The 23,459-nt window shown below is 39.4% G+C and overlaps 1 long non-coding RNA gene across 1 annotated transcript; it reads right to left on the bottom strand.

Annotated features, from left to right (window-relative positions):
* Positions 1–15,161: 15,161 nt before the first annotated feature.
* LOC134073805 (uncharacterized) lies at positions 15,162–16,650 on the bottom strand. Its single transcript, XR_009937282.1, has 3 exons — positions 16,596–16,650; positions 16,324–16,378; positions 15,162–16,162 (listed from the first exon to the last, which is right to left on the bottom strand). It is a non-coding gene; the product is annotated as an uncharacterized LOC134073805 (long non-coding RNA).
* Positions 16,651–23,459: the final 6,809 nt, after the last annotated feature.

Raw genomic sequence — 23,459 nt, 5'->3', positions numbered from 1 at the left:
TGGTATTTTTATGTAATTTCATGGTAATAATCTTTTCTAGTCCCTTATTACAACTAATTTCCTTGCAGTTTTCAGTGCAATTACTCTGCAGTTTCTAGGTAATAGTGATGCAGAACAGCTTTCATTTTAAGTTTAATAAAATGGTAATTATTTAAAATTAATCTGTAGGCCTAGTTCTTGAAATGATAGTCCAGGATTTACTTATTGTTTTTGTTTAATTACCTGACAAACAAGGAGGTATGCAAATGCATCAAATGGTAATTATTTGAAACTTTACGTATTGTTTTTGTTTAATTACACGACAAACAAGGAGGTAATTTCCAGGAAAATACACAGCATCAGGGCCGTAAAATACATTATCACTTATTTCCACCTAATTCACCTATGGCTAAACCACGCCCCCGAACGCAACGAGCCAATCACAGTGGGCATATAGCTACAATACACTCGGACATTCTCGGCTTCCACGTCCATTGAAATGCATTGCAGTCGGTCAGTTTTCATTCGTTTTTATATGTTTTTTCTTGACATTTTAAGTTTTAAATTGTAAAACGGTGTGCATGGGGTACATGCAACACCGACACAATGTATCCCAAGAAGCTGGGCGACCGTGTGTATTTTTTACCCTTTCCTAAGCCACATTTCAACCGAGATAAGCGTCTGCTCTGGATAAGACAGTAGACCTCAACACCAAATAAAGGTGGATAACATGAATACGTTTTTCCAAGTCAACAACGTGTTTGAACGCTATGTTCAACACCTCTTTAACCAAGGTTAGGCCAATGTTAGCTAACATTAGGCAACGTTAACGAAAACGTTAGCTTCTAGGTGCGTTGTACATGTCGCTAGGTGCTTTCACACTACAGCACAGCAATTAACCCGTCGTTTGGGGGGTTAATAATAGCAGAGACAACACATGACAATGTTCAAAAATCCACAAAACTTGCAGTCATTTAACGTTGACTAGCAAGGAATGCAATCAGTTGTCACAGGCTATCCTCCAGCGATAAAACAAAGCATGAACTCATGAGCGTCTGTCCTATCAAGCTTTCACATGATCACATTACAACTGATGCTAGCCACATTCAAAAGCTAGACAGCGAACATAGCTAAACATAAAGACAATGAACTCTTACCTTTATGGTCTACAAGTTATCCACAGTTAGTCCACAGTTATTTCCGTCATGCATTATTCTCGATATGACCTAATGGTAGAGCCTTTAATTAGCGTTTTAATTTGCTAGCTGGTTTGTTTGCTGGGAGTTCATTGGCATGTTATGTGCTAGTTTTTGTACTTTGGCAATCGTACATGACGGTTAGCTGTTGTCCAAAGGGCTCTAGTTATACTAATGTTAACTTTTAGAGCTTATAGCTTCATTAACGTATCTGTATTGTCTCCTGTGAAATTTCTCCTACTGGGTTGGCTGCCCTAGCGCCTGTCACCGAATGTTGACTGTTTGTCCGAGTGAGTGGAGGGGGCGGGACTTAGCCATAGGTCAATTGCTTAGTTATTAGCCTACTAAGAAAGAGACAAACCAAGTCATTGTTGCAGTAAGCTGGTAACTGGTGCCTGTAACTAAACTGGAACAAGTTAAGTAATTTAATGGAAACTATATGGTATCCAGAGCTGTAAAATGCACTATTGCCTCTTCCTATTTATTTACCTAGCTGTGTTGATAAACACATCAATTATCCTTATGACATTTTTAGTGTTGTTTTTGTTTAATTACCTGAAAAACAAGGAGGTAATTACCAGGACAATACACAGCATCAGGGCCGTAAAATACATTATCACCTATTTCCACTCAATTACTTAGTTATTACCATCTCTGATCTGAAATAGGCTATTTGTAGCCTACTGACATTCTACACACAAACACATGTTGAGTACGACCTTTATTACTTTGTTCTGCAAAAAAAAGAAAGTTAACATTTAACATACAACATTTAAAGTAGCCTATAAGTCCGCCGAAAATTTAACTAAGCCATGGAAGAAGTATTTTTCGTTGATCACGCAGTAGGCTAGCCTGCAGAGCTAGCATGAGCTACAGCCCAAAATCGCTAACAGTGGCATAAAGCCATAGGCTACGCTTTCAAAATTAAACCACTAACATTGCTCGAAACAACGCAAAACCTCATCAGCAGCTAACTCGAGGTGTCTACACATAAAACAAAGCACCAGTCAGTCTGTAAACTTTGGAATAGTCTGTACACACTTAGAAATTGTTCGAGACTGCAACTCTCTGAGGCACAGAAATGTCACGCGAGTTCTCACACGGAAGCGCGCACGAAGAGACTACGGGTAGTCCGGTGCTCAAATTACAGTGAGATCAGAGCCTGTCTTTTCTCTGGTGAGATATGCTACAGACAGAAGAAAGAGGACAAGGAAGACAGAGTGGTTCGTGTCTGTTCCTTTCCCGGCAGCGAAACAAAAATTAAAAGTTTATAATCCAGCCAGTTTTCATCAGCTGTCATTGCGATACGGTCGGTCTCCAGTGGCTTATTGTTTTGAATGTGGACATTGACACCTCAATCGAAACGCTAAAGTGACGGATTACCGTGTCTGCTGTCATAATTTTGAGAAGGACGACTTTGTTATTCCGAGAGGAGCTTCTGACCCAAAGAAGTCAACGAAATATTATAATATTTTCATCTGTAACAAACACGTCACCTTTGTACCTGTATGAATGTTTTGGTAGGTTTAGGGTGCACTGCAAATAAAATATTTAGCCTACTGTTTCAGAATTTGATTATGTTGTTTTATTATTGCAGAACATGTTAAATGTGTGAAAACAATATTTTTTTGCAGAACAAAGTTAAGGTTGTGCTCAACATGTGGTTGTGTGTTGAATGTCAGTACACGGTAACCTATTTCAGATCAGAGATGGTAATAACTAAGTAACTGAGTGGAAATAAGTGATAGTGTATTTTACGGCCCTGATGCTGTGTATTTTCCTGGAAATTACCTCCTTGTTTTTCAGGTAATTAAACAAAAACAATAAGTAAATCCTGGACTATCATTTCAAGAACTAGATTCATTTTAACTCATTACCATTTTATTAAACTTAAAATGAAAGCTGTTTGCCTCACTATTACTTAGAAACTGCAGAGTAATTGCACTGGAAATTGCATAGAAATTACTAGTAATAAGGGGCTACAAAATGTTATTACCATGAAATTACATAAAAAATACCATAGAAATTACCACCTTAATTAATGCTGTTTGCATTGCTATTACCTAGAAACTGCAGAGTAATTGGAAATTACTTGTAATAAGTGGTAACAAGGGATTGTTACCATGAAATTACATAGAAATTACCATACAATTACCACCTTATTAGCGAGCCGTAATGTAAAGTGTTACCGGAATAATGTATCGTAAATAAATGTTCTATAAATACAGGGGACATACTGTAAGTATTTGACTCCTATGTTAAATTCCCATAAGATTTTATTTTATATGTTTCCTGGATCCAGGATATGCATCCTGATAAAGTTTCCCTGGCCATTGTAATAAAAATAGCACATCATCTCATACCTTTCACCATAGCTAGAGATTGGCATGGTGTTTTTTCCAGTTAGCCTATTAGCTGGTTTGATTTGCATTGAGCTCAATGACCATCAAACAGGCTAACTTTAAGGAAGAACATTGCTGTGTGGTGTGTGGTGTGTGGTGTGTGTGTGGGACAGTGGCATTCTGATGATTCAGAGGGTGGTGGGCAGTATGTTGTATGTATGTGGCTTAATAAGATCCAGCAGCCGGTTGCACCAGCTGAACGTAAGTTACATCTTAGCTTAGTTCAAACGTAAACTGGCGCTACGTTGAGGTTTACGAACTACTAAAATAGAACGGGCTGCACCAAGCAGATAGTTTCAACGTAACACTAAGTTATGACTTAAATGACACACTAACTTACACCACCCCTTCCCTAGGTGTAAGTCTCATCCTAACTATTTTGTTAACATGGTTTTCTCATTTAAACGGTGGAAATGTTACATTTAACAAAGTATAAGCCGAGAATACACACATTTAATTTACTTCGGCAGTCTTTGAATCATGTTATTCTGGTAATCGTAGGCCTAATGGACCTAGCGGTACAAATACTAAAGCTATCCACTCAAAGCACACATTTCCTTGCTGTTGATTCATGGCTGTTATCAGCGATTTAATTAGCAGCTATCATATTAGAAAGATTTACCGTTACCTTCGCTATCCACTGCGGTAAATTAGGTTACATTAGGTGAAAAGTGGTGGCTGAAATATTCCCAAAGCACATACAACGAAATAAAGTCTTATTTAAAAATGCAGTGTTATTTTATTCCATATAACAAAATAATTGTGGAGGAAGTCAAACTTCAACGTGGCTTTATCATACAACAGCGAACATTACGTTGCCAACTCAAGGATTGTGAATCTGTGACGTCTCCGTTATAATTAGTGATATTGATTGGTTGTCAACGGTAAAAACGTCATTCTATGCGACAATATTTTGATTTAGTAGCTACTAACTACGGTGTAACTTTAGTAGCGATGGTGCAACAGAAAAAGAATGCAGCGCTAGTTTGAAACTAGTTAGTTTCAACGTAAGGTTAAGACGCAACTTACACCTCAACTTACGATCGACCTTACGTTCGACTGGTGCAACCGGCTGCAGGTGTGCATAAGTAATTAGAAGTCTATTTAGGAATTAGCAAGAGGCTACTCTTAAATGTATTTTACAATATCTCAAATGTATTTGACTTTTTTAACACTGTAGGTGGCAGACTAATATGTTTCATTACATTTGCTAAGCTATAGTTTATTATATTACAGCTTTTGATCTTTCTCTTCTTTGCATGATAGCTAATTTATAAACCGACATCTTGTTTTTTGGCTGGTTGATGAAGTTCACAGTATGAAGACCCTGGAGGGAAATTGTCATTACTGCCACCATGCCACACATTCCAACGGCAAATACTTCCAGTAAGGTGGGTAAGATTAAAGGAATCTCTTTTGATATTTCATCTCTGCCAAATGGCCACAGGCAGGTTGTGTGTGTTTATGCACAGCTAAGACATATGATAAGTTATTTTCCAAAACACTATATCCACCATGTTCATGAATTTGTTGTTGATGTTGTTTTATACAACACTGTAGGTAGCAGAATGATACGTTTTCTTTTTCTTTGTTTGCTAATTTATTTTCGTCCTTAAAAAGCTACATCTTATTTTGAGCTGTTGATGAAGTTCACAGGTATGAAGATCACAAAGTGGAATTTCCACCACGTCACACTTTCCAACTAAAAATACTTACATTTAGGGGGGTAAGATTTTTGTAGGATCATCTCTGCAGAATAGCCTCTAAGCAGGTTGTGTGTTTACGCACAGCTAGACATGTATTGTTCTAACAAAATGTAAAACTGGTCTGACCTGAACTTATTTTTCAAGACAAGACAAAAGATTTTAAAGCTCATCCATGCTTTGTATAATAGCCTCCCATAAAGAGTGTTACTAGGACTGAAACTGCAGTTAAATACTACTGGAATAACACTATTAGCTTACAGAGGGCCGGATGTACAAAGAAAGAAATTCAAAGAGGTCCAGTTACTAAAATTTCCTCCCGGCAAAGGTCCGAATCTTAAATTGTCACTGAAAATAGTGTAGGCTACCCTGAAGTTAATAAAATCAATAATGCATGTACATTTCTAGGCCTATTTAATTTATTGTTACATTTCAAGTGTTTTCAAAGTAATATGCTTGTAACATACCAAAAAGTCTTAACTTGAATGGTACTTGAATGCAAAACAATACTGTAGTTGTCTTTACTAGGCCTACATTTCAAGAAAGACAGACAACAGACACTGAATTTATTCTGAATAGAATAAATATTAAGTGCAAAATAACTTTGAGCAGCCTGAACTTAGGGCCTATTTCAAGCAGCCTAGGCCTAATGTAAAACATTCCGAATCTTTTGAATAAAATAAAAGTGGATCTTTAAGAAAAGAAAAAAAGACCTTTGCATACTGCGTTCTAGTATCCTCTGCTAATAGTTCAGATGTTCTTGAATCTTGTTGTTGAAGCTGACAATGGGATCTGTAAAGTTTCTGCAGCCGCATTAAGCACTCATTCACAGCTGCTGTCCCATCGCTAAATGCTCTCTTGTGTTGCATCAAAATCCACACAATCTTTAACGAACACTAATTTGCCTGTACATGCATGCGTGATCACACGAGTAGACCTGTCATAGTGTGCTTTCAATTTGATAATTATTATCCTACCTCCGCCGAGGAAAGTAATGTTTTCATCGGGGTTTGCGTTTGTTTGTCTGTTTGTTAGCTCTCAGTTTTTCAAGTTTTACTTGCCCTCACTGCGGACTTCTGCGTGTACCTTTCCTCTAACGACCCGTGTCTGATCTCAGTGACGCACGCTAACGTCGCCACAGTTTCACAGCGCATATTCACAGCAGCACGAACGTATTGGTCAGTCCGTCCATTCATCTTTAAAAGTTCGGTTTTCACCATCATTTTTGAGCAAGCCATTTTCTCTCATCTCCTCTCTCTCCCGCTAGGCCTATTCTCTGTTGCTGAAAGGTAAACAATCGAGTTGATTGGCTTGGCTACAGACGATGCTCTTTGATAATATTAGGCCGACAATTTCAACGGGTCCGGACAGCACCGTCACTGGGTCCGGACCCGGACCGCGGTCCGCCATTTGGTGATGCCTGGTTTATGTAATCACAAAAACACACCAATATTTTAACAAGTGCTCTCATTTTGCTTTGATTCCCCAGCTGATGATGATTATGATAATGATTATGTTGACTGGTTTGTTTTTATTGTTTAACAGATGGGAGCCTTATACTCATGTACTCACTTCTGGACAATTTGTCAGCAAAAGAACTTAACAGGTACAAATACTCACTGAAAGAGAAGTTCTGGAAAGACGTGACACCGATCTCCTGGGGTGAACTGGAAAAAGAAGACGTGAATGGCATAGTGCGTCTGATGAGGCAGCGCTATGGCGATGACCATTTGGAGATAGCAAAGCACATCTTCGGGTCTCTGGGCCGTTTGGACCTTGTTAGAGCGCTTGAACTTGAAAAGAGAAAAGACTCCTCTATTGATGTTAGTTATTGAGTATGCACAAAGTATAGTGGTTCCATAGCACATTTTCAACATGAATGAATGGTTCTTAACTCTGTGGCACAACATATTCAAAGTTGTCCTTCAACATTGATGTTGCAGTACTAAGTACATCTTCCCATGCAGTTTCTATAACACAATGACGTTGAAATGACATAAATACAAATTACCTAATGAAATTGGGCTTTCACAACATGAAACAGTTTTCGTAAACCAAGACATTTTATTCATGTGCAACTGATATACATGATACAATCAACTAAATCCAGAGATTATATATATTTTTTCAGTGTACAGTATTGATTAGGGAGGAAGAAAATAAACATTATTACACTCTACTTATGGTCTTTTAGAATACTTTGTGCTTGACTCTCTCTCTCTCCAGTGATCATGAGTTTTAAGTTTATTGTCATGTACTCATAAAATCAAAGTATAAGTAATGAAAGTCATTGTGCTCAAGTGTCCATTCAACTACAGAAATAAATTAAAATAAAATAAATAAATGGATACAAAAAAGGTGTTTTTTCACCGAAAACGAACCTGGTGTTGAACTGGTGCCGTTCAGAATTCTTTGAACCGTGGTGCTATCTAGTAGCCTGACTCTCGCCAGACCCTTGTAGTTCCGCCATGCTCCACCAGAGGCGTTTCGCTGTGCTCCACACAAGGGTCTGGACGCGAGGGCAATCCAAACTCGTTCCAGTGATCAAAAAATGATCAACCAATCAGGAGCACCGAAGCGAGTGTTTGATTCAAATAACAATGGCGGCACGCAGCGACGAGTCTTGTGCTGACATTGATTCTGCTATTTCAACCGTTTTGTCGAATCTATCAAGTATTCATTCTTTAAAAGATTAACAGAGAATAGTTTTGAAGACATTTATTGGTGGCAAGGATGTTTTTACTCTTCTTCCGACCGGGTTTGGCAAGAGCTTGAAGAAGCCTAGCACGTCATTCAAGATAACAGGCAAGTGGTTTATCAAATCACATGCGAGGATGTTTTACAAGGACCCGCCTTCATAAATACATCTCCTATCGAGAAGTCCCAGATCCTTGTGTGAAGCAGACAGCGAACTACAGGATCTGGCGAAAGTCAGGTTAGCTATCTAGTGAACCAGCCCGCATTTACACCAGTTCTGAACAGGACCAAGGATGTGTCATCAACAATGGGTGGTGCATGCAAAACCAAAAGTTAATGAGATGCATAAACGGGAGAATGATATGACCAGTTGTCCCATAAAAATGGCAGAAACTAGCTGTTTAAAATGCTAGTCAACGTCTGCAGTGTAATGCTAGTTGAATCGTTTTGTTTACTCATGGCAACAGTTGATATGGACGGAAAAGTCATGCTTTTAGCTAGCCTGGGTGTTCCCATACTGCCTTGCGACCAATTGGTTGGCGACCAATCACAGAACAGGGGAGAAAGCAAGACCATGATGAGCAATGCACAGACGCATTTGATAGACATCCGTGGCGCCTAATGAACAGATCTGGGCATTTTTTAAAATACGAGAAAATGAACGTCTGGTTGGACCTTTCTACTGCTCCTTTAGTCATGTTGATTTGTTGATTTGCTTTTTAATTTTCCTGTTTACATTGTTTACATTGTACTGTATGTTGTGTGTGGTGTCTTAAGCTGCTGGGACCTTGAATTTCCCCTTGGGGATCAATAAAGTATCTATCTATCTATCTATCAGACCATGTCTCATTTGAGAAGTGGTAGGCGTTAGCCAGGCTAGCTTTTAGCCTTCTTCCCTCTGAAAGACGCAATGACACGCCCACTCCAGTTCGCAGGAAAAAACAACTATTTTTTGATTCAACTTCCGAACCAAGGTGCCACGTTCCGAACCGGCTTTTGTTTGGTGAAAGCGCGAACGGTTCAAATGTTGGTTCGCGAACGGGAACGGAGCCGGTTCTCTGTCGGTGAAAAAAGGCTTAAAGAGGGGTTGCTTGGGGAGCACCAAGGGACACCCAGGAGCAACAGGGGCATGGAAAAACAAATTATGCTATCAAATTGGCTGTCCTTTGTTACTACAGACAATGCAAGAATTCCCCTTGTTGTGTGCCCATTTAGCACTAGTTGGCAGAGGATAGATGAAAAGGTATCAGAAGTTGTGTACTGCTGTACTGTACCAGGCTACTCTGATATGTAGCCTGGTATAGCATGAAAAATGGGTACTGTAGGTCATTATTTGCCATTTTATGCATATGCAAATTCCCTATGGAAACTCCCCATAGGACTTTTGACTATCCAAAATACATACTGAAAATCAAATGCTTATTGCACATGACCTTCTTTGTGTAGAAGCATAATCTTGGTCTCAAATGAAAGGTGACACTCAATGTCTGTGGATTCCTGTGAATATTTCAGTACCCAATATGTTGCATCTACTTATTGTAGTGCAGCTACACTGCAGCCAGATGTCAGATGTCAGACATTTTTATATACAATAATTGTGACATACTGTAGTAGGATTAATCTGACAATGCAAAGTATTATGGAAAATGTTGTCATGTATTCCCAAGAGTCCAAGCTGGTGGTGTGTAACATTACTATGCTACAATTCAATTCAAGTTTAATTATTTATAATAAACATAGCAATATGGCTACATAGCAATATATACAATTGATTTTGAATGTTGGGGGGAGGTGGGTGTACACTGTTACACTGGTACACTGTTCCATGACTTAAACATAAATTGTCACTATTGCCAACACACCACACATTCCAACCACAACTGGTTCCATTATGGTTGGTAAGATTAAAGGAATCTCTTTTGACGGAGGCTCGTCTCTGCAGAATGCCTGCAAGCAGGTTGTGTGTTCATGCATAAGACATACTGTACTGTTCTTTTGACAAAAGAATAAAACTGGCCTGACCTGAACTTTTGCTGTCTTCACTCCAATCTGACCCGTTCTGGCTATGGATGAAGGGACAGAAGCACAGAATACAGGGCAAATGATCACAGTGCATGCATGCTGTGGTTACATTGTATCCCATGAATGCCAGTCATATACTGCCCTAATAAAATAGGTAAAATAATAACAAAGAAAACTTTGCTTTGCTTATGGCCACTGTACATGCAACTCAAGCCACGTGCAGCAAGCTTTTTATAATCTTCTGACCGGCTGGTTTGCATGTTGTGGCTCTGGACTGTTGTCCCTTTGCTTTTCATTGCTGCCTCAACATCAAATTGTTGTGTTTGTGTCTGAGTGAGTAGATGTAAATAGCATGTCTGTCTATTGCAATTTTTATATGAAAGCCCTTGATACAGCCCTTGTGATCCAAACCCATACACAGGATGAGCGGCTAGGACTTCACTGAGGTGAAGTGATGATGGGCTGAGGAACACAGCAAACAAGCAAACTAGGATTTTGGGGGTTGTACCGTATTTAAAGTGTGAGAAAATAGTGAACCAAATAGCAAACACAAAAGACAAGAAAAACAAATTCAACCAACCAGTTTGCAAAAGTAAAAGTTAACAACCTTACAGCAAGCTGTCGCATCCAAAATGCACTCTCCTTGACTCCAACCAGACTCATAAAATAAAACATAACATCACATGTAACTGACAGGTTGTTACTAATTACATATGTTAATCATACAATAACTTTCAAACAATTATTTAAAATGGGGACGAAAACCACCCCTGCACAATGACACATATTATCTTGTCCCAATCAGGGCGTAATCACCCAATGTGATGTTTGAGGATGTTTTAATGTTTGTGTGTGTAAGAGAAAAAATGTCAGTTTACATGTTGCAGGAAGGGTCAGGCAAGGCTTGGGGTAAAGGAGGGTTACCTTTTCAATGTCTGTTTGTTGCAACACTAGCAGGAGGCCTTCGTCAACTCTAGTGCCCGGAAACACCTGACTGCTATGTTGTTGGGTGAAGGCGACCCAGTCTAAAAAAAAAAAGCTACATCTTATTTGTAACTGTTGACAGGTATGAAGAGCCTGGAGTGGAATTTCCACCACGTCACACTTTCCAACTAAAAATACTTCCATTAAGGGGGGTGAGACTAATGGAATCTCTTTTGTATGCTCATCTCTGCAGAATAGGCAGGGTGTGTGTTTATGCACAGCTAAGACATATTGTTCTCACAAATGTAAAACTGGTCTGACTTGAACTTATTTTGACAGTCATTTCTTTCCTGGTATCAAACAAGCTAACAGAGTTTGAAGCTCAACCATACTGTGCATGATACCAAAAATACAAGTGTAACTAGGACTAAAACTGCACTTAAATACGTAATACTGGAATAACATGCACTACTATCTAACAGAGTGTGTACTGTAACAACACTCTGTAGCAATATTTAACTGCTACATTAAATGTGAGATTTTGAGATTAAAAGTGAGATTGCACTAATGTGTTATTATTATCATGTGAACTTTGACATGTATTGATGTGTACACACACACAGTTCTGGCTCACGGCCTGGTGTTAGTTCCAATAGTATCTCTGTCCTTTTTTTTGGTGGTCTAATCACACATAGGCACTCTCTCTCTCTCTCTCTCTCTCTCTCTCTCTCTCTCTCTCTCTCTCTCTCTCTCTCTCTCTCTCTCTCTCAAATTCAAATTCAAATTCAAATAAGCTTTATTGACATGACAAGTGTGCTTGTGTTGTCAAAGCATGTATACAAATTCAATACATTTATAAGATAAACAGAACAATGTTATAATAGTAATAGTAATAACAGAAGAAATTAAAATTAAAATTAAGAAAATAATAATAATAATAATAATAATAATAATAATAAAAGAAAATACATTTAAATTAAGACTGGGATTGATGTCTGATCTTTGGCCATCATGTGATATCTCATAGCTTGTGACACTTGTACACAAACTGTGCTGCGAGTTGAATTGTTTCATCTTCCTCACCTAGGAGGGCTTTTATTTTTGAATTTTCATCTAGTTTATTAAAATCTGGACATTTTCCTAGAAATTTGGGGTAGAACATTTCTCTCAGTGGAGTATACTTAGTGCACCTCAGAAGGAAGTGTTTCTCATCCTCTACCTCCATGAGGTCACAGTGGGAGCAAATTATGTGGTGTCTCTCTTGCCAGGATTTTTTATGTCGCCCAGCTTCAATTTGTAATTTGTGGTCACTCAATCTGTATTTAGTTAGGAGACGACGTTGTGGTTGTTTTAATTTTGTAAGATAATTTGCCAATTCGTATTTTCGATTTAATGTCAGGTAGCAATTCATTTTCTTGTTTTGTTGGGCGTCTTCTAGCCATTTGGAAGTGTAAGCATTTTTGTTGTTATTGTGGATTTCTTTTAGTAGTATTGGTTTTACGTCACTAGGGTATATAGTATATATCTCTCGTCCATTTTCCCCTGCTCTTTCTTCCCCGATTTATCTCTCTCTCTCTCTCTTTCACACACACACACACACACACACACACACACACATACACACACACACACACACACACACACACACACACACACACACACACACACACACACACACACACACACACACACACACACACACACACACACACACACACACACACACATGATTTTGACAACAGAGGCACGATAATGAGAAGTAAATGAAAAAGAAAATCAAAACACATTTTCTGATTTGTGTTTCGGGGTGTGTGTTTTCAGCTCTACCTTTCAAAGTCAACCACAGTAACTAGTTAATAAATGGCCCCTGGCCAACTAATTACAGTGCATGCAAATGCACTGTTCTGTTCTTCCTAGGCATCTTCTTCTTCTTCTTCTTCTTCTTATTCTCAACCAGGTCCTATTCAGCTTCAACCGTTTAACGTAGAAACTTGGTTCAAACTTTGTTACGTAGGTCTTGAAAATAAGACTAAGTCTATGTATATTTCAGTTCTGTAAACTTGATACTTTTTGAAATATTAGCAAAATATTTTTCCCCATTGACTTTTCATAGACCTCTGAAGCTGCCCTGTTCGCCATATAAGGAGATCCGGGAGTTAATTGAAGCCAACTGCCCATATATGGCAAGCTTTTTTGTAGGCGAACTTCAGAGGTCTATCGCACTGCACTGCTGATTAAGCTGATTTGCACCTGTGTCAAGAGCCAGCTGCAAGGCCCTATCAAGTTTAATTGACAGCCAGTTAAATTGAACCTGCATTATCAGCTCTCTCTGTCTACCCATTCACTCATACACACACCCACACACACACACACACACACACCCCTGACTGCAGCACTTCATATATACCACACTTCTCCATGCACTCCACAACATTCTCACCTTAACCCAACTCTCCCATTTCACTGCATCATAGAAAGCCATGCTCCTTACATCCACTTACATCCACTCACACACACACACACACGCACGCACGCACACTCACACGCACTCACACTCAGGTGGAAAAGTCAAGCTTCAGAGAGTAAAAGTCCAATCACGTATTGGTTCTATCTGTGCACTTAAACACAGGTGATCTCACCAATTAGCTGCTCTGCCTGGCTGAAGAGTTACTACTGAGAATCAGCTGGTTGGTTGGACTTTTCCACCTCTGCCCCTAAGCCACATACATACAACACACTGCCCCCCCCTTCCCTCACCTTCCTCTGTCCACAACTGTTTGTAAATTTAAGTTTGTTTCACATTTTATCTTATGTCTTGCTTTTGCATGCACTGGTAATTTCCTCGAAATTACGTTTTCTAGTTAAAAGATAAAAGTTATCTCTCTCTCTCTCTCTCTCTCTCTCTCTCTCTCTCTCTCTCTCTCTTTCTCTCTTCACTGTAGGACCACAGAGGAGGAATATGAATGAGAAGGGGGTATCTCTTTTATCTGATTTTGTTAATTGTGACTCACAAAGCTGGTGTTTAAAAGGTCAAATGGAATATATGGAAAGATAAGGGACTCATCTGTATATGGAAGTGTGAAGGAATGTGTGATTTGCATGCTTGTGTGTATGAGTGTACATTTGTGTGTGTGTGTGTGTGTGTGTGTGTGTGTGTGTGTGTGCGCATGCTTCTGGGCTGGCATGCGTGCACGTTTTTGTGTGTGTGCGTGTACGCATGTGTGTGTGTGTGTGTGTCTGTGTGTGACGCATGCTTGGCTGTATGAGAGTTGCATAACAGGTGTTCCAAACAAACTAGCTTCAGCAAGGTATTTCTGTGGGTGTGTCTTTCTGTCAGCATGTGTGGCTTATTGTGTGTGTGTGTGTGTGTGTGTGTGTGTGTGTGTGTGTGTGTGTGTTTCTCTATCTCTGTGTGTCCGTGTGTATATCTCTCTCTCTCTCTCACTATGTGTGTGTGTGTTCGTGTGTGTGTATTTCTCTATCTCTCTCTCTCTCTCTCAGTGTGTGTGTGTGTGTGTGTGTGTGTGTGTGTGTGTGTGTGTGTGTGTGTGTGTGTGTGTGTGTGAGAGTCTCTCTCTGTCTCTCTCTGTCTGTCTTTGTCTATTTCTCCCTCTCTCAGTGTGTGTGTGTGTGTGTGTGTGTGTGTGTATTTGTCTCCATGTCACGCCGGCGTATGGCACAGTAATTCCTACACTGAAAAAAATATTGCCCCTGATTTACTTAGAAAAGGTAAGGCAACTTTTTGCATCAGATTATTATGTAGATAAAGCAAGACTGACCTTTGTATCAGCTACTTAATTTCTTGTCTGTAGGAAATGAGTTTTGGAAGTAAAGTCAATATGAATTCATCAAGTAAAGTCAACTTCATTTTTCAAGTAGAGTCAACTTAGTTTTGCAAATGCGTGAACTTAAGTTTATAAGTAAAGTTTAGTTGATTAAACCAAGTTGGTTTTACTTACTAAATGAAGTAGCAGTTACTCAAGAAATCAAGTAGCTTAAACAAAGACTAGCCTTGTTTTATATACATAGTAATCTGATGCAAAAAGTTGCCTTACCTTTCTTAAGTAAATCGGGGACAACATTTTGTATCATGCTTGGTCTACTCAAAAAGTTAAGTATGTGTCATCTTGATGACAATCCTCTTATCACATGTCAAAATACATGGAGCCAAGTGTTTACATTTAAATCATTGTCAATTATTTGCTAACAACTAAAATTTGTTTGTGAATCACAGGTATACTTGCAGGTATAATTATGCATCTTAACTCCCCTAAAAGACTTAGAAGTTGTTTAGCTCAAATAAACACATTTATTTGACCGTAAAATCATGTCAATGTCAATTTATTTGTATAGCACATTAAAAAACAACAGTTGACCAGAGTGCTGTAAAAAAAACAAACAAACAGACAAACAAGAAACATAAGACAAAAAGTTGCTACCCAGAGCGTCGTAGTCGCCAGTGTACCCGTGACACCAAGACATAAACAAGCAAAATAACAAATCAGGCTACACAAAACAAATAATGCTGGACGGAGCGGCGTAATCGCCCATGACGCGTGTACCCATGACACCAAGACATACAAAGACAGACAACAAACAAAACCAACAAACAACAAAACAAATAAGTGATAAATTAAAAAAAATCCATGTCCAGCTGGTTAATGGAAAGACATGTCGCGCAGATCCTGAAAAGTCCAAAAGTCAGCCAGCTTCCCACTGGGCTGGAGCTCGATGCTCTCAACAAGTAAGTCCATGGGCAATGGGCGACAGGTCGCGTCAGAAGCACAGATCAGTCCTCCGCAAACTTCTCTAGCCAGACACCAGACAAGGCCGCACACAGCCTCGCTACAGGTCGCGTCGGCTGCACAGAGCAGTTCTCCGCAACCTCTCCAGCCAGACACCGGACAGGCCGCACATAGCTCCGGCTGGGGGCCAGAAAGAGACCGCAAGCGATCTCTACCGCACAGACAAGGAAATCGATTAAGTCGCAACAGATGCCCGCGGACAGCCCAGTCCAGTGCAGCAATCCTCCAGTCCAGGCAGACAACACCAGCACGGAAGCTCGGCTCCTGATGAACCCATGGCAGCGGCGGATCTCTCACAGAGCAGGCGAAGGCACAGCCCCAGCAAAGATCCTTGACTACTCCGCTTCAACCCTCTCCGGTTTCAGCACCAGTTCAGTGCCGAGTGGATGGCACCAAAAGAGTCACCGCCAATGACGACCAAAGCCAACGTCAAACTCCTCACCCGAACAGACAGACAACAATTGGAGACAGACGACAAAAGGAGAAAAGAAAAACGATCGTAAATAACATCTAAATATTGGGGATAACTTGAGACTATGAGACTATGAAAAATCAAATAAAATAAGGCAATAAAAGCAGACAATGGTTTCTCTACCTTGGACAAATGTTGTTATCACTTCTTGGACGGCTGCTACATCATCATCGAAAACCTGTGAAATAACCACAGAGAATAAAATCCATTGGGTATATGCAAACATAGTTATCAGTCATTTATTTCTTGTTCTTTCACTACTTTGTAATAATAGAGCAAAGCAAAATCATTTTACAATAGATTCCAATGCCAGGTATTTTGATACAATTAAATAAATCAAACCCCAACATAGGCACATTATTTAAAATCGATACTCACTTCCAAAGGATACTCACCACTTACTACAGGCTTTGGGACAATAGGAGATTTGGGCCACCTCAAAAGAAAACGCTGAGAAAAAAAAAAAAAAAAAAAAACAGATGTAAATATGTGAAGTACAACCACAATCTGAGTAACGGACACAAAATGTGTTCAATGCGACATACATTTCGAACATCAAGGCCACATGGATCAACACGATAGATGCTAATATGAAAAAGAGATTAAAATGAGCTATTTACACGTGTCATTTTAAACTTGGACAAAATAGCTTTCAATGTGCACCACACACGGTTTACATAAGGACCACGTACAACACACTAAGTTATTAGAACACACTAATACATTAGTGTTGACATTCAGTTGTTGAATTCTAAAATAAATATCTTTGGCACACTTACAACTTTTACCGAGGCTCTTTAAACTGGGAGGAGAGGAATTCTAGCCAAGCTAACGTTAGTGAACGTCATTGAGCTTTAGCATAACACAAGCCAGCACAAAAGGCTGATTAGCATTCGCTCATTTCAGACTTCAACTCTCCAAACGTGTGTTCGGTAAATTTACACGATAACTATTACAAGCACGCACATGAAGTGAAGCGATGTGCATTGATTAATTAAGACACACAATGCTCCTTCTCAGAGTCAACATTATCAGTTAGCAGCTAGCTGCTAGCTAGTTGGCTAACAGTGGTGAACTTATTAGCTGGCCTGCCTAACACAAGCTCCTTTTATTCGATATTAGCTACTGAAGCAATGGATCTAAATAGATTTCCTCTTACTCAGATGGGCAATTTCAGGAATTTTCAACCATTATACCTACCGTAAAAGTATGTGGTCTTCAGCACGGGTCTTCACGGTCTTCTATGGAAGCCCGTTTCCGCCACTTGGTGGAAAAAAACTGGCAGATACTAAGTCATACTTATGAGATGCAAAGTCGTAATTATGAGATAGAAAGTCATAATTATGAGATAAAAAGTCATAATTATGAGATGCAAAGTCATAATTATGAGATAAAAAGTCGAAATTATGAGATAAAAAGTCGAAATTATGAGATAGAAAGTCATAATTATGAGATAAAAAGTCATAATTATGAGATAGGAAAGTCGAAATTATGAGATAAAAAGTCATAATTATGAGATAAAAAGTCGAAATTATGAGATAAAAAGTCATAATTATGAGATAAAAAGTCGAAATTATGAGATACAAAGTCGAAATTATGAGATAGAAAGTCATAATTATGAGATAAAAAGTCGAAATTATGAGATACTTTCTCATAATTATGAGATGGTAAGTCATAATTATGAGATTATAATAAAGTCGTAATTAAGATTATAAAGTCAAAATTTTGACTTTATTGGTTGGTAGCCTGCCTTGACCTCGCATCACTTCCTTCCCGTTCAAAACTGTTGCCGGGAGTGTTGCGCACGTTCACACTCTTCAGTAGCCGGCCTACCTAAATCTAACAAATTAGGATTATTAAAACAATATTTGAGATGGGAAAGTGGTGCTAAATTTCCATAAACTTTATTCAGTGAATGGGTAAAGCCGTCCGTTTGTAAGCAAAATCAAGAAATACGATCTTTTTAGTTCTGTTTACTGTTACCTAGCAACCCCAACAACAAGTGAGTGAATAATTAGTATTCTCCCTACTCGAGGCAACTGGGTGTAGAGCAGCGGGTTAATGATCAGTTTACCATGCCTGAGATGTGGGGTTCAAATCCCAGTAGAACTGCCGTTTTTGTGCATGTCAAAGTACGATCGATTACTTCTTTTTTCTTAGATGTTACCTCGCGGCAAATAAGAGTTTGTACTTTTTGAACCTATAATAAATATATATATTTGACAGGTTCAAAAAGCACAAACTCTTATTTGCCGCGAGGTAACGTCATCTAAGAAAAAAGAAGTAATCGATCGTACTTTGACATGCAAAAACCAGCAGTTCTACTGGGATTCGAACCCCACATCTCAGGAATGGTAGACCGATCTTTAACCCGCTGCACTAGGCCCTGCCGTATTAAAGAAGTAGAATACTAATAATTCACTCACTTGTTGTTGGGGTTGCTAGGTAACGGTAAACAGAACTAAAAGATTGTATTTCTTGATTTTGCTTACAAACGGACGGCTTTACCTGTTCACTGAATAAAGTTTATGGAAATTTAGCACCACTTTCCCATCTCAATTATTGTTTTAATAATCCTAACTTGTTAGATTTAGGTAGGCCGGCTACTGAAGAGTGTGAACGTGCGCAACACTGCCGGCAACAGTTTTGAACGGGAAGGAAGTGATGCGAGGTCAAGGCAGGCTACCAACCAATAAAGTCAAAATTTTGACTTTATAATCTTAATTACGACTTTATTATAATCTCATAATTATGACTTACCATCTCATAATTATGAGAAAGTATCTCATAATTTCGACTTTTTATCTCATAATTATGACTTTTTATCTCATAATTATGACTTTCTATCTCATAATTTCGACTTTTTATCTCATAATTTTGACTTTTTATCTCAAAATTTTGACTTTTTATCTCATAATTATGACTTTTTATCTCATAATTTCGACTTTTTATCTCATAATTATGACTTTTTATCTCATAATTTCGACTTTCCTATCTCATAATTATGACTTTTTATCTCATAATTATGACTTTCTATCTCATAATTTCGACTTTCTATCTCATAATTTCGACTTTTTATCTCATAATTATGACTTTGCATCTCATAATTATGACTTTTTATCTCATAATTATGACTTTCTATCTCATAATTACGACTTTGCATCTCATAATTATGACTTAGTATCTGCCAGTTTTTTTCCACCAAGTGGCGGAAACGGGCTTCCATAGTCTTCACTATCCAGCAACGGGCAAAAGAAAGATGGCGATGGTACTGGCAGTCAAGTTTATTTTCCAGTGGGCGGAGTATCAGAGATTCAACTTGATATTGTTTGTTGGGTGTTTCAACTTGATAAGATCAGCTGGTATAACTAAATAACCCATGTAAATGTAAGAAACTCACAATTATACCTGTTTTGAACAAATGTAGATGAATATCAAACGATATATTTTCATGTAAACACACAAACTGATTTGTTGTTGTTAATTTTACACATTTGAATCATGTTAAATCAACAAGGGGGCAGAATCATTTTTTTCAGTGTAGGGGGCTCAGACAGACACACAGATAGACAGGCAGGCAGGCCGTCCCCCTCAGCACAAAGCGGGCCTCGTCTGTAGTCTGTGCGGGGGCTGTTTGGGTAATAGCCCCAGCAGGGGGGCCCAGAGCCCCGGCGCTGCACCCAGCGGCGAGGGCCGTCTGTGGGCTAAGAGGCGGCTTATCTCTGGGTCCCACGCTCCCGGGGGTCTGATTACAACCCTTTATGCTACACACCACTGCTATTAACACCACCGCCAGCCACCTCTCCATCTCTCTCCATCTCTCATTCTTTCTCTCTCTCTCTCTCTCTCTCTCTCTCTCTCTCTCTCTCTCTCTCTCTCTCTCTTTCTCTCCCCTCCCTCTTTCTCTCCGTCTCGCTCTTTATGTCTGTTTACCCACACCATGACCTTATACTGTACACGATTTCTCTGTGACTGACTTATTTTTCCCCTCTGGTTTATCCTTGTCTGTCATTCTACAGTATATATCTCTCGTCCATTTTCCCCTGCTCTTTCTTCCCCTCTTTATCTCTCTCTTACTCTCTCTCTCTTTTTTATGCTGTGCCTCTTTCCCCCCACCCTGACACTGTGCCATATATATCTATCACTGTGTTATTGACACTTTTAACACTTCTTGTTTTTCAGACAGTACATCTCTCTGACTGTCTTGCTGTGGCTTTGTTCCATTTTCCAATCCTCATAACAGAGCTTCCGGAATAGTTATGAAGCATATCAATATTTGAAAAAGATAAATAATAAAAAACTCGCGGTAAAATGTGACACTGTCTACTTTAGCAGTATGTGAGCTTTCTGGATAATATCTGTGAGCATATGGTCCATCCAGACGGTGAGTTATGTGGTTTTATGCCATAGGCCCTCAGCACTGGAGCGGACTCAGAGTGTTGAAAGATGGGACAGGGTGGAATGCTTTTAATAGCCTCCAACCTGCCCCAGCCTGACCACCAACTACCCCCAGTGGCCCTGCGTAGTGGCCCCACGCCACCCCTGCCGTTCCTCAGGCGGCCATTCAGCCGTCATCGCTCCGGTTCCGTCAGGGGGGAACCGGAATCCTCACCTCACCTCACGCTGTTCCGCTTCTGCACTCCCAGCCCCAGTGTCAGCTCTTGTTCTCAAGTTCCAACTCAGCAAGAGAGAGAGAGAGAGAGAGAGAGAGAGAGAGAGAGAGAGAAAGAGAGAGAGAGAGAGAGAGAGAGAGAGAGGAAGATAGAGGAGATACAAAAACGAATAAGAAAAACTCACAGAATAAAAAAGGGGGGGGAAGAAAGAATATGTAGGTCAACTTCCTTGGCCATTTAAGCGGTAGGTAAGTAGGTTTTTGCCAGTGTGGGGCTGAATCATTTATAATAATGGTGGTCGGTCTGCCACACTGGAAGTAACTCTAGGCCCTGCCAGACGGCTCCAAACGGCACCCTGATGGAACAGGGAAATAACTCTGTCCTTAGCCATTTCATTTGATTCTTTCCCTTTTCTCCTTCCTTTCTATATATTTTTTTTTCTTTTTTTTTTCTTTCTTTCTTCAATAATTTTTACAAAAATGGGTCAGCGTGATTATTCTGCAAATGGACCTGTCAGCACAGAAAAGAGAGAGTGATGAAATGGCCGAGAGAACTGAGGAAAAAAAAGAAATAGAAATCAAAAAAGTGTGCTGATGAATGAAATATAACTTCCTCATCACTATAAGTCACCTGCAGTCAGTACGACTTGAATGACAAAAAAAAAAAAAAAAAAAAAACGGGCGCTGCAGGCAGTGATTTATTTATTCCGAGTTCTTTGGGGAAATCAAACAGCTGTCTATGCTGCTGTGAGCTGACAGGCCAGCGTGTGCGCTTATTGAGTTGTTACAGTTTTTTTCAATCGCTAACAAGCTTTTGTCCATTCAGTTGACACATTTTCAAAACTCTAAACACAGTTAGCACAGCATCGGTCTTTCGTGGCCATACCATTCACACATTTCATGTTGTTTTCACACAGTATTCAGTCAGTGAATACATTTTCACAATGCTTACATTTTCTTAACAGACAAACTATACCTCCCAACAAAATAATGGATCGTTTTTGTATTATTTTCGAATGTTAACACACAACATCCCACAATAGTTAAAACAATATTCCAAACCTTAGATACAGTATAAAAACCTCTGCTTCTGCAATGTTATCAATTCAAAAGCAATATATCTCAGCTGATAATACTGTAAACAAACAATCGAATAATTGACACACATATGATTTATGTTGGGTAAATTGGGCCAACCACAGCTGATTTCAGTCTGTCTTAGACTCAGTGGCAGGGGTCTCTATTACATTGACACTTACACAGTGAAAAGAGGAGGTGATGTTTTTGGAAGCAGAAACAGAAAAAGACAAATATTGTAATGTCTGGACGAGGAAGAGTAAGAGTAAGGGGCCCAGGGAGAAGAGCAGGCCCAGTGAGAGATGCAGTGAGAGGTGCAGGAGCACTGAGAGGAGCAGGGGCAGAGATTAGACACAGTAATATTGTGTTTTTTTTCCACCCCCTTTTTATCTGGGCTTTTTGCTGTTGTCTTTTGTTCAGAATGCTCTTGTGTATCATGGATATTTTGTTCACTGCAATGCTGTAAAACTTTTTCTGTTCTATCATAGTCTACAGTAAACAGTATTTATACTGCACCTCCTGTAGGCCTTGTGAACAGTAAAAGATTTGCTTTTTACTGGAATGCATTTGAATGTGGACATTACATCTGGACATACAGTTCCCAACCAAGAAATGTAGTGTAAAAATGCTGGATTGCATGTTTTGCATGCAAATACCTGTAAAACTGAAACATAAAAGTCTATGCAGTTTTTGTAATGTCAACAGTAGCCAGTATTTTGAAACCTAGTGTACACTGATTGACTGCATGTATCTTGTGAAGTGAAAACAAGTTTCATTCTTTGACAAAATAACTTCATTTTGAGTCAGGTTTCCAGTGTTTTGGTAAAGTTAGTGTGTGCAGAGAAATGACGAGTTAGTGTATATGTAACAAAATGTTGTGTAAGAACATGGGATGTGCTTTTGAGAGGAAAATGATCCATTTGGCCAATTGTGTTTTGTAGGTGAGAGTCTGTGTTTAGAGTTTTGAAAATGTGTCAAATGAATGGACAAACGCTTGTTAGCGATTGAAAAAAACTGTAATAACGGTTCTGATTGATCCCGGATCGGGTCGCTGAGGAGCCGGGGTGGTCCAGCACAGCGCCTCTGGGCAGAACGCAGGCCTTTGGTCGGTCCACCTGGGGTTTTTGGGTCATTAGAGGCGGTTAGACTACGGCAGGCCGGAGGGGACATCCTCTGATCGTTGTTCCCCCTCGTCCGATTCTGTTTCGGTCTCCATATCAAAGGGTGGGTTTAGATCGGAGGCCCTGAGGGCAGTTGATAAGCGGGCAGGGCTGATGAATGGCCAGTCATTCATTATTAAACCCGTTCACAGGTTCTTGTTTCTTTTTTTTATTATTATTTCACATCAAAGTCATTTTTTTAAAAAAGAAAGTACCGAGCATTCAGCAGAATCTCATGAATATCTGTCAATTCACTGTTCACAGATTCAAAACATGTGATTTGTCATGTCTTGTTTCCATTATGTTTGCATTTTATGGTGATTGCAGTGGATGAAAGATTGTCACATGTCAACCCCAGTCCTAAACTACCCTCCCTACCGGAAACACATCGCTCAAAAGCATTATGGAGC

This window comes from Sardina pilchardus, unplaced genomic scaffold (genome assembly GCF_963854185.1).
Source record: "Sardina pilchardus unplaced genomic scaffold, fSarPil1.1 HAP1_SCAFFOLD_171, whole genome shotgun sequence".
Classification (NCBI taxonomy): domain Eukaryota; kingdom Metazoa; phylum Chordata; class Actinopteri; order Clupeiformes; family Clupeidae; genus Sardina; species Sardina pilchardus.
This window is presented reverse-complemented; position numbering and strand designations above follow the sequence as displayed.